The sequence below is a fragment of the Dermacentor variabilis genome, chromosome 6 (genome assembly GCF_050947875.1).
Source record: "Dermacentor variabilis isolate Ectoservices chromosome 6, ASM5094787v1, whole genome shotgun sequence".
Lineage (NCBI taxonomy): Eukaryota > Metazoa > Arthropoda > Arachnida > Ixodida > Ixodidae > Dermacentor > Dermacentor variabilis.
Window position 1 is genome coordinate 188,205,520 of NC_134573.1, and position 13,225 is coordinate 188,218,744.

Genomic DNA, 13,225 nt, shown 5'->3' on the forward strand with positions numbered 1-13,225 from the left:
TTTCGGGGCCGGTGGTCAGGCTGCAGAGTGACGCCGCGTTTGGTATGGGATGTCGCTTTGTGAGAGCTCGCTGCTTGCGTAATTCATCATAGCTCTGGCACAAGCTCTGGCAGAAGCATCTGGAACGCGTCATCATCGATTCCCTTCATGACGTGCTTGATCTTTTCTGCTTCCGTCATGGCAGCGTTCACGCGCCTGCACAAATCTAGAATGTCTTCTATATAGCTGGTGCATGTCTCACCCGTGTTCTGTGCGCGTGTACGCAAACGCTGCTCGGCTCGGAGTTTCCTGACGACGGGTCGGTCAAATACTTCTGTAATCGACGTCTTGAACGCCGACCACGTTCGGATATCCCGCTCATGATTTCTGATTTCTGGCCACGCCCGCGAGGTAGAATGATACGTAAGCCAGTTTGTCCGAGTCATTCCATTTGTTGTGAACGCTCACCCGTTCGTAGGACGACAGCCACGCTTCAACGTCGTTGTCGTCAGTTCCGCTGAAGATAGGAGGCTCCCGCTGGCGAACGGTGCCAGCGCAAGGGACGGGTGGCGATGGAAGAGTCTCCTGGTCGGCGTCCGGCATGGCGGAGGGTAGCGTCCGAGAACGGAGTTCCAGGATACCACCACTTACAAAGGAGATTTATTGGGGTTCGTAGCGACCGCCGGTTCTAGGATGCACCGAGCAGTTCCCGAGCTCGAGCCTCTGCTGCGCGCTTAATGCTGCCGATGCTGCTGACTCTGTGCGCACGTTCGTTCTCTTTCTTACGATATGTTTATTGAGAATAAAACACATACCACAATGAATTTTTTTACGATATTTATTGTTTCAATAAATTCCACGCTCCATGCTTTCTGTATTTTTAACGTTCGTTTGTTTGCTTTTTTATTTATTATTCGGTCACCAAGGTGACTATCACTTTATGATCGCTATGATATACGGCCAGTAGCTCTGTGGCGACACTGGAAAGGTTCTTGGCCAATGTGAGGTATATACACGACCGATGACGCGTCGTGGGCACACTAATGTTTGTGTGACATTGAATGCTGAAACTTTCGAAGAGAAACACCACTGGCCAGTCTCCGTCTGGCCGGGACACGTCTATGTTGAAATCACCCACAATTACGATGGGAGTGGAGTCAGTACGGATGAACCAACCAAGGGTGCATACCTTTGGTTGGTATGCACCTTCGGTATGCATACCGATGGATCTTCGTCGTGCCGCCCGCCGTCGCCGCGCACATTCCCGGTTCTGTTCACGACGGTGTTCTTCGTAGGCGCGCTGTTCTTCCGCAATACTCACCGCACGCGGCCTGGCCATTGCACGGGTGGAAGGGAACTGAGATAAGGTTACGTGGTTTGCCTATAGATCCCGTGACGTCAAACCGCAATCCATACTAAACAGTGTCTGTTCCGGTGTAACTTTTTTATTAGGATATTTTTTTTTTCACAATGCGTTTTGACACTTCTCGCGATTAAGCGTAGCTCGGGCATACCCTGCAATACGCTTTTGCTTTATGCTTTATCTCTTTCAGCTCTTGGGTGGCCGCAGTCTTTTTTGCTTACGTACACAAACCGCCAGAACCTAGCGTATAGAGGGCAAGCTCCACCACTGGAAAAGCTGGCGCTGCCGTCGGCGTAACGTGGTATGAGGGATCACGTGGACACAGCGGCCGCGTCGGCTGCTTCGGAAACGCCGAAGCAAGCTGAAAACGAAAGTTTGAAATCCCGCCTGCGCTGCGGTTCTGATTAAGTGGGGAGGTTTTCCCGCTTCGGGTGTCTACTTGACAACACTCGAAAGCACTATAAGAGGTAGTGGCTGCCTTTGAGGGCGTCCAACGTGGTAGGCTATACGGTTCGGTGCCGTAGTGCCGGATGTACGCAACGGAGCTCGGTGTCAGTCTTCACACGTACCCACAGGACAAGAAGCGCGCTGCCCGGCTAATGTCATTAAGCTTTGTTCTATGGACTTGTTGATGCCAGATACTGACAAGTCCACTGAAATGGAAAGGGAACGGTAAGCGCAAGCATGGCAGATGCTCATGTTTGTGTTAGTACCAAACAGTGAATGTACTGGATTGAGGAAAAGCAGTAGGAAATTGCTCGCTGAGAAGACCGATTAACATACAGTGCGATGCAACTTCAAAAATAATGATCTTGAGACGTTCAATAATTTAAAGAAAAAAAATAGGTTGAATCGTCGCGACGGCACATCACAAGTCGCCGTAGACCCTAGTTATAACGAAATTATTTTTGAACAACTCTGATAGCGTCCACGCAATAATGGTTGCTTGTGTACCGTCAAATGCTCATATGGTGCGAGCTAAAGCTCACGGCACGGTGCGAAAACGCGCTCGCTGCGGAAACGAAACATTGTGCGCGGACATGCATGCAGACGCGCAGTCTGCCGCTGCGAACGCGTGCGATCGCTGCATTGAGGCTTCATTCTGTTAATAATAATATTTGGGGTTTTACGTGCCAAAACCACTTTCTGATTATGAGGCACGCCGTAGTGGAGGACTCCGGAAATTTTGACCACCTGGGGTTCTTTAACGTGCACCTAAATCTAAGCACACGGGTGTTTTCGCATTTCGCCCCCATCGAAATGCGGCCGCCGTGGCCGGGATGCTTCATTCTGTTATGTTCCATTTCGTTACACAGACAGCCCACTACAAATGCCCTAGAGTACAGACTTCTGCGCGATGATACCGCAGTATATTGGGATTCGCTAGGTCACCGTCATCACCGCCTTCATGAACTCGACCCCAGAGATGAAAATACGGATACCACCGAACATGAAAAAAGTGCAATGCAAGCTTGCTGCACAGATTACGATTATGCGTGGCCTTCACCCGGCGCTACCTACATCTCGTGCGCCGGGCTGACAGTCCGAATAGGGAGGAATGCGGTATTCCTGAGACGACAGAACACCTATTGACGCGACTTAGATAAATATCACTCGAAACTGGCGCAACTTGTGAACCAATGCAATCAGTGTAGATGTACAAGGCCTTTTTTTATTCGCTTCCGCAAACGGAACTAATGTGTAGTGTTAAAAAAGAAGCGGTGACGCTCTACAATGATGAATTCCGGTTTACCCAGGACTGTGAGATGCCTGTGGAATCTTTTTTAGAGTTTTTGTTGTTTTATCTAGAGAATACTTTTGTAAAATGGCGTATTTCTATGCATGTACAACAATCAGGAGTTTGCATTGGTTGAAAAAGTGCGCAAGTTTTGAGTGATATTTATCTAAGTCGCGTCAAAAGAAAGCTACAAAACAATATAAAGGAATTGGCTGTGCATACCTTTCGATACGTAGATGACTACCTGGTGTTTTGTTCGCGCGATAACTATACTAAGAAAGCTATGGATATTTCAAAAGATTTTAGGGACTGTGGTGGGGGTCTTCGTTTCACGCTTGAGCTTATCCAGAACAATAAATTACAGTTTTTAGATCTGTGCTTAGCGTTCCAGGATAAACATGTCTGTTGGAGCTATTCGCCTAGGGCAAAGAAATCACTGCTTGAATTTTCTTCTTGCCATTACCGACAGAACACCTCTTGTACATCTGGCTGCGATTTGATGTACAGAGAAAATCGCTGACAGACATCTTGTCAAAATTTGTCGTTGGACCGTTGACTGAAAAGGTTATATTGGGACCTTCGCCTGATCCTTGTCATCAGCTTGGTAGTCTGAAGGCTCTCAACAAATTTTCTTATGAGAACGGACTGGACAAGAGACTTTGAAGAGTCTTGGAGCGTGCAAGATTTTCACCGTCATCTTCATCCTCATAATCAACGTCTTCTCTATTCTTTCTTTGTCGCCCTTTTCCCTTCCCCCAACGCCGAATAGCAGGTCAGAACATTGATTCAGGGTGACCTCTCAGCTTTTCTATAATAATGAATGCCTCTGTACAAGAACATTTTTACACAGTTTGCTCTCAGCGATCGCCCGCCCCTCATGCAAGAAACCGGTTCGGAGGACTCCATCGCGGCGACCGCGCGCAGTGGCCATTCACTGTGCGTATTCGGTAGAGAGATAGCGTCTGTAAACAATTCTGTGCTTTCTGTTTGTCCAAGGTTATTATTTTCACAGTAAAGAAGGTCTGTCGTTTCGAGAGTACTTGCAGAAATGTCCAGGAGGGCCGGGGCCCGCGTGGTGTTTCTATTGAGCGCCGACAACCAAACCTATGAGGAGTGCGTCGCGTTATACTACTCAAGGGAGGCGCTTCCGACAGATGGCAACTCGTAAGTCCTCGCAGCCAATAGCGTATAAGAGCTCCGCTGTGAAAACAGCCGCGTCTTTTCTCTAGACTGCGCAGCGGAGCTCGACACGCAGCGGTTTCTTGCAGCGTCGCTCCTCGAGTGCGAGCCTCTTCTTTCGCGCACGTCTCTACGCGCAAGTGAAAGTGCAGGCCTCGGGAGAGCATCCGAGATTGTAACGAGCAAAGTGAAAATTTGCGCAAGTATTAAGCGTAAACCACTATTACATTTAGCGTACTGTGGCGTCGCCTTCAGGATACCAAAAATGAACATGTGTTGAGGGCTCGCCGAGGCCTCCATGTGGGAGGGGCGTATTAGACCGTATACGAGATCGGCTGTCAACTATGGCAGACAGCCGATCTTGCATGCGAACAATTTGGAGCACGCTTAAGCTTCGCCTTTAAGAGTGGAACGCGATAACAGTCAAACATCCCCGAGTGCTTCTCGCGCTTCCCGGCGACTGCAGCGTGTGTGATCGTTTTACCGGGAACGAAAGCGAGCGTTATGGTTACTTTTTTTTTTTTTTTTGTTGGTGTGCAAGGAACCAAGAGGGCTGCTCCGCTCCTACTCAGACGGACCTCAAACGGCAGCTGGAAAACGCTATCGCATTAAAAGGGGTTTGCGTTTCAGTTTCTGTGTAGCAAAATTATGCTTTCTCGTATATTCAAATTACAATACCACGCTATCATGTCTGTAGGTTGTTGTAAGTCGTACTTTAAAATTTTCTGACGCATTTCACTTTGTGAAATTAAATTAGTTCACTAAGTTCTTTGCGCTACACGGAGGGCCAGTGTTTTTGGGTATGCGTGCTTAGGACAACTTACGAAACGACAGCCTACGCAGGGCGCCGGTCGCCTAGGCCGGATTTTCTGAGACACGGAATCCTTAAAGGGCCCCTGAAACGGTTCGGACAAGTAGACGCGTAGGGTACAGCTAAATTTAATGATTCGCACCACAATTTGTGTGGTCGATTAGGGACGATTACAAGATTACGGACGATTACAAGTTACCCTCCTTTATAGTCATGCATTTTCTCCTCAACTCGTTCACCGTATGATCGAGGCTAAGCTCCGCCTTCACTGGCTCTGCGTCATGATGGCACGTCGTGTCGTCGACTTCCGGTTCTCTAGGAGCGAGCGCGCGAAGCCTCTCCAAACTCACCGCCAGCTGCCAAGCAGCTGGCGGAGGAAATGAGAAAATGCGTTTTACTAGCGCACTTACTAAATCATGCCATCATTGCACTGACGAAGCGTTCAGACAACAGGCCATGCGGCTACATGAAGCAGGTTATCCCAATCATGTTCTGGCATCAGTTGCAGAGGGAATACTTAGGCAGGTGCAGCAATCTGGGACTTCTTAACGCGCGGAAGGAAATAGTAACCGCGAGAAAAAAAGACAAACAGTGATACCTTATATCCACCGGTTGTCGCACAACTTAAAGAAAATTGCCCGCCGAGGTAACACTGATGTGGTTTTTTCTGCACCTAACAAACTAATCACTTTGTGCAGGAAAACAAGACCACAAAAGAAGGAAAGTGCTCCTAGCTGCCAAGTTAAACACAGGAAGAAGTTTAGAAATTGTAAGACATCAATTATATATCGTATACCCTTATCATGTGGGAAGTATTACGCCGGTCAGTCGGGCAAATGCATTAACGACAGACTGCGCGAACACAAAAATGAAGTCGACAAAGTTGTATCAGATGGGTTTCTCTCCCTTCATTGCAAGCAACATAAGTGCTCCCCTCTCTTCGAATCAACAACCATTACTGGTAGCGATAAGTGCGAACTCACTAGACTTATAATAGAAGCCGAGCAGATTGACGCCCTAGGAGATTCATGTATCAGCAAACCGTCATTGGCTCTCTCTGAAAAAGAACTGAAATTTTTGCGCATGGCTTAACATATCACTTACGAAAATGTTTCGCTCTGGTTGATTATCTGTTCACGCGGCTGTGACTCATGTTAGCTGAGTGTATAAGTATGACCTGGTTTTCGATAATAGACATTGTTGAAAGTTAGCGCTGTGTGTTAAGTTATGGGGTTTTACGTGCCAAAACCACTTTCTGATTATGAGGCACGCCGTAGTGGAGGGCTCCGGAAAGTTCGACCACCTGGGGTTCTTTAACGTGCACCTAAATCTAAGTACACGGGCGTTTTCGCATTTCGCCCCATCGAAATGCGGCCGCCGTGGCCGGGATTCGATCCCGCGACCTCGTGCTCAGCAGCCCAACACCATAGCCACTGAGCAACCACGGCGGGTAGCGCTGTGTGTGTCCCTGTGTGTCTTCTATTGTCCCGTCTTTTAATCGGGCTACAGTACACCCCTTCAAGATGAATTACCAACAAGCACGCGTTGCAGCCCTCGTGGCTTTTAACCGCCGCGTAGCTAAGTAAGCGAAAAAATATGACGAAGAAAGGTGCGTTCTCGACGGCGTAGACAGCCTGGCAAGGACTACAACCCGCCCCGAAAGTGAAATCCATAACAGGCAGGGTGGCCGCGTTTAGCAAGGATAACAGTCTGTCTCTCCTGTAAGCGGATAAACCGTGATGCTTCGTCGTCATACCGTCTCGCCTTTTAAACGAAAAGGCACTGCAGGCAATATCAAATAACTTTGTAGCAGTAAAGCCGTCCGCAACCAGAATAAAGGGCAAGGCAGTGACCTTTTGTAAACCCATAGAAGTCCAGAACATGGCTGGAGCTATCGTGGACTCCAGAGTGAATACTTTGTCCGTGTTCATCGCTGTTACAACCCATAAACCCGATGCGCCTTTCAGGACGATTGTCAGCAAGAAAGGCACCTGGCAGCAGCACATTAGTCGTTTTTTGTTTAAGCACTTCAACAGTTTATAAGTGTAGGACCCCTTTGCTACAAAGAATACTTTGGATGATGTCAGCATATGTCGGAAGGAGAGCAGCAGAAAGGTTATGCTTTTTCCATAGATGTAGAGGATCTATTTTATTCTGCATCCCATAACGGCCTGTTTTTTACAGCTCGACAATGCATAGCAGTAAATGGCATAACTGCCTTTCAGAATGCAGCTGGTTTGAGTGCCGACAATTTTATGTCACTTTTAAAGTTTTATATCAACGCCACCTTCATCCAGTTTGGCAGCCGACGGTTTCTGTAGCGCCAGGGCATTTGCATAGGATCACGTGTAGCTCCAGTTCTGTGTAATATTTTTCTTGCATCAGTTGACAAGATTCTGGCATCATTAAGTGACGGTGGAATAACCCTCAAGATGTTTAGATATGTTGATGATTTTTTAGTAATATTAAAGAAACGGAATATAAGTCGGTGATTGTGGAAATCGCTATGGGGATTTTAGAACAGTTCGGACATCGCAGAGGGCTTTCTTTCACGTCCGAGTTGCCGGAACGAAATAGCCTTCAGTTCTTAGATCTCAACAACAAGCTCGGAGAAAAGTGAGTTTGCTGGTGCTATCGCTTTAGCGCCTAGAAATATTCTTTTTTTGCCTTTCGATACGGCCCAATCAAAAACTGACAAGAGGGCTGTTGCGACCCTTTCACTTGAATCCGCCCTCCTCAAACCATGCCCTCACACTATGCAGGCAAGCTTTCAAGGTGAGGTGGCTAGAATGCGAAAAGCACGGTTCCCTGACCACGTTTTGGCAGCCGTGACCGAGGCACTGTTACGAAAAAATCAAGGGGAGACCAAATAATCCAGAGACATGAACGTAGCAGCGCCAAACCAGTGGTGGTTCCGTGTACGCATAGGGTGCCCCGCAATCTGAAAAGGGTTAACAACAAGTACGGTGTTGCGATGGTGTTCTCTGCATCAGGTAATTTGGCCAAGAGGTGCCCCAAAGTCAGCAGTGGCGGCCCTGCGACCTCCGGCTGTGGAATGAATCACACATAGCCGTACGTACGGTGTGCCGCGGGTGTGGTCTACGAGGTTCCCCCTTTCGTGTGGCAAAGGTTATGTTGGTCAAACGGGGCGCTGTGTCAACGAACGCGCCAGGGAACATGAAAGATCATTAGACGTTACGGCCTCTGTCCAGAATCTACCAGCTCATTGCCGCTCTTGCAAAGATCTAAGCGATCAAATGTGTGAGCCACGACTTGAGGGAATAAAAATTTTAACCAAGAGTAAGAGCAGATTATCTCGCGAGCTATCAGCAGCCTTCATGCAGAGAGGCGACATGTGCGTCAGCACCACATCAGTCTCTCTGCGTGGCAGTGAATTCAGATTGTTAAGCAAAGGGCGATAATATGCAGTCTGCTCAACTTAATCAGCCGTTTTTATGTGCGTGCAAGTTCTTTCCTGCAGTCATGAATGCGCATGCGCTCAGTGCCTTCATAAATGTAAGGCCTTTCAACAAACGTAGTCGGAGTCGACGCCCGTCCTGCCAAGTCGTTCTGTGTCCCCATCTTAAAAAAGTACCGCTGTGTTACTTTCGTAAGCAAGAACGGCCGTATGACGTGCATTGGGTACGCGTTAAAGAACCCTCGGTCGTCAAAATTATTCCGAGTCCTGCTCTACGACGTGCCTCAATGAAATCGTGGTTTTGACATTCAAAACCCCGGAACTCAATTGAATTTTAAACTAGGGGTGTGCGAATATTCGAAATTTCGAATACGAATCGACTATTTTCCTTATTCGAAGCGTATTCGATTCGAAAATGCATATCCGGAAATTTTTAAATATTCGAGGACGGCCGAATAACGGTAGAAACGGCGAATATTCGGACAGATTGCGAATAATTTAGCAATTAACTGATTATATGCTTGCTCCGCATTCTCCTAAGAACCTGTTTATCCACTGAGATCTTTGCATGATCCGCTCATAATCTGTATCCTCTGTTTCTGTGTATCTGCATCCGGCCCGAGAGACATGATTAGTTTCGGTTTCTTTTTTACCAAGCTTTATTCCGGGGCTCTTTCATAACGATATAGGATGTACTTTCGGGCTCTGTAAGTATACGCTATAAAATATGCATCTCAAAAATGTTACCTGGACAGTTTTCAAATGTTTGGAAATTAAAAAGAAAAGATATATGTCCGAGGAGAACGCCATTGACAACTCCCACCTTGTGTTCCCGCTTTTCTATAAGGTGGTCGCTGGTTCTTCGCTACATGCTGCACTGCTGCTCTGTGAGGTAATCGCAGTCCACACTAAATTTGCCGCTGCGCTATTGGCGACCATCTCAGTGCTGATACAGCCCTCTCAAGCGTGTTCTCCAAGAATGGCATCAACTGCGGAAGACGAGCCACCGAGCAATCAAGAAAAGAAAGCCGACAGAAGTCTTCTTTGCCGGTACTACAGAAGACTCTCGCCGTCGACAGCTCGGTGCAAGTCGTGCGAACGTGTTCTTCAAACGCCGACGGGAACGACTACTACTCTTCAAAATCACATGAAACAGCGCCCTGGGTTGATGGAAGAGTACAAAAGAGACGCCGCTGCAGACGCGCCGTTGAAGAATCAACCGACATTGGACGATATACTACAACAGAAACAGCAGCCATTGTCTCAGATGAAAGAAAACGCACTTAACCAGAAAGTGGCAGAAATTGTCGCCTTAGATCTTCTCCCTTACAGCTTTGTAGAAAACCGGGGGGCTCAAAGCACTGATGAAAGCAGCGGCACCGTGCTACAGTCTGCCCTCTCGAACAAAACTGTCGCGTGTGCTCGTCCCGCGCCTGTACGACGAAACAAAATCAAAAGTACAACACGAGCTGCGAAAAGCTCTTCAACATGGAACAAGCACTCTCGCTTTTACGAGCGATGTCTGGACGTCGCGTGCCAACGAGAGCTTCTTAAGCCTAACGTGTTATTTTCATACGGTGAAGTGCGAGATGAAAAAGTTTATTTTCAGCACGCGACATATGCCGGAGAGTCGCACGGCTGTGAACATAGCTGCCTCATTGGAGCAGCTATGTACCGGCTGGCAGATACCAATCGACTGCGTGAAGTACATCGTGACGGGCAACGGCCGCAATATCTGAGTGACTGCCACGAGACTACTATGGCTCCAGCGAGCCTGCTTTGCGCACACTCTGCAGCTGGCAATCAGCGATGGCATGTCGTGTACTCCGGCAATCAACAGAATCTGCAAGAAGGCGAAAGCGATTGTAGGACACTACAAACATAGCCCTAGTGCGCAGAAAAGACTGAGCGATCTGCAGAGGCAGTTGACCGAAGACGTGCTCCATGTTTTGCAGGTTGTTGACACAAGATGGAACAGTCAATACCTCATGCTCTCGAGGCCCCTTGAATTCAAAGAGTCCATCACACTTGAGCTCACCACTTCGGACACGAGCATAGATACCCTTAACTTTGCAGACTGGAAGATGCAGTGGAGTTTGTGGAGGCACTGAAGCCTTTGTTTGACGCAACTATGATCTTAAGTGCTGAAACGTACCCCTCTTTGTCATGTCAAATTCCAATTACTTTTGTAATGTTGCATTGCCTCGAAGGTTGCAAAGGCAACTCAGGGTTTGCTAACAATCTTGCAAAATGTATCAATACTTGTTTTGCGGAGTGCGAATTTGACGAAGTGGCCAGCCTGGCCATGTTTCTTGATCCGCGCTTTAAGGCCCCACTTCATCAGGCATCTGCTCAGATTATATGGCTGAAAGACCTAGCGACAAGGGAGCTCCAGGCAGCTGACGTGGAAGCCAGTGAGGACACTGCCGTGCCAGTGTCGACTTCGTGTCCGCTGGTGGCATCCAGTGTATGGAATGCGTTTGACAATCTAGTGATGAACAAAGAGAAGGCAAGTTTGGCATCTTCCCCTGAGAGAGAAGTTACAGACTATGCGGAAAAGCCTCTTCTGGAAAGGAGCAAGGATCCTTATAAGTGGTGGCAGTCCATTGGCCCCTTCAAGTACCCGCTTTTAAGTGCACTCGCCCAGAAGTACTTAGCCATCCCTGCCACCTCATTTCCTAGTGAAAGAGCTTTTCTACCGGTGGAAATGTTGTCACAGTGCATAGAAAGCGATAACTTTCTGAACATTTCGAGCAGTTAATTTTCCTTCACGATAATCTGTACCAAACGCCTTACCTGACTGAGAGAATCACTTGACATTAGCTGAGTGCATTAACTATAATGATGCTTCTTTAACCTGAAGCAGCCTTGTAAAATGCGATATTATTTTTAAAAGGGTAATAAAGCCATTGTTACCTCGTTTTTCAACATTTTAATACTACACATATATTCCATATTTGATTCGATAGTCGAAGACAGTTTTTTGCCTCATTCGTATTCGATTCGTATCGAAAATTTCAATATTCGTGCACCCCTATTTTAAACCTAAGTTCCCTCTCGCTCAAAGAAGCGCGAAGGAAATCGTTGCGCGCGGAGCGTCTGTACGTTCCCCGTGACACGACGAAGCATATCCAGTCATTGTACATGCCAGCGAAGCGTGCATTTAAAGGCAGACTACGAATGAATATGTCAGACTGGCGGTATTGTAAATAAATAAGAAAAAAAGTTCGGCAGAACCCACTTCTAGATGACTGTCAACGGTTGTGCGTTTAGCATCGAATCAGTATAACCGCCGTCGAAACGAGTTATGTTTGAGGCGTATACCGCAGTGGGATTCGTCTTTCACGCTTCGAACACTCGGCGTCATCTAGCGCTGCCGCTTCGAAGCCTGCGCGTGTCCTTCGAAATGCGTGGCGCGGCGATTCGCGCGAACGCTGAGAAATGTGTAATGCGGGAAATGGGCTCCTCTCTAGCGCTTTTTTCTGGACACGCTGCGCCATCTAGTAGAACTGCTGAGAAGTCCGCGCATGGCATCGGAGACGAAAAGTGCGGTGTGCCGGTCCCTGTGAACGCTGAGAATTGTTCCTTTGCTTGCCGCACACTCAGTGGCACACCCTCAGTGACCCAAGTTGCCAAGAGGTCCATTGGCGTGTGACACATACCTAGGGCATTCATGGCCCAGCTCGCTAGAGAGTTGGTGTGAAAAACGTTCAGACACAAGCGGCACATACACAGTGCATTTGTTACGCAGTCTGCTAATGCGTCGAGTTGCTGTCCTTGAGGAGTCCTTGCGACGTCGGTTCAATTCCGCTCAGCATCGGAGAAATTTAAGGGATCTTTTTCGTCAGTGTATAGAGCGGCACGCTCCCCTTGGCAAGTACCTATAGTTACCCAATTTGGCGTCAAAGACGTTCATTGAGGAGTGGCACACACTTACTGGCACTTACCCAGTGATACAAGTTGCCATCAAAGAGGCTCATTGGAGACCAGAACAAACCAAGTGGCATATACCCAGTACTCGAACACGGCGCCAAACAGTTCTTTGAAACAGCGATATACCTACCCAGTCTCGCATCTACAGTGACCCATGTCGGCCTGAGAGAGGTTCGTTCAAGAGCTGCACGTATGTACACATTGCCACGTACTCAGTGATCCAAGTTGGTGCGATGGTTGGTCTCGAACCCTGTCACCTCACCGCAACAGCCCGATGCGCTACTCATTCGACCACTGACTACCCAGAGGCTCCCGTCTCCTTAAGTCCTTGCTTTCTTGTTGCGCTATTATGCAATCCTTAGTCCCAGTGACCGACTATGCAGTACCGTAAGCAGTATCGCAATGCACTGCAAGACTTGCGGTTGTCAACCAGCCTTTCAAGAGACGTCGGCGCTCGAGATGTGTCTATATCGCGAGGTCTTGGAAAACACTTTTAGGTGCGCATGATGTGCTTTCAAAATGTGAAGCATGCGTGAACACGCAATCGGTAGCCAGAAAATTATATAGAATCTTAGTATAGCGCTTGTGTCTGTCACCTCGGCTTTCATGTAACTTGACAATGCACCAACTATAGGCTAAATGCCCACGCAAGATAAATTTGCATTTCCTGGCGCTGCCTTACTTTGTGTCCTGCTCCCCGGCACTTTGTCCTCCCATTAAGCTCCTGCTGCAATGCGAACAAACACTGTGATGGCAAAGTTTTTAGCAACGTTTTCCTCGCCGAACTTTGACTTGTGCTGTGCC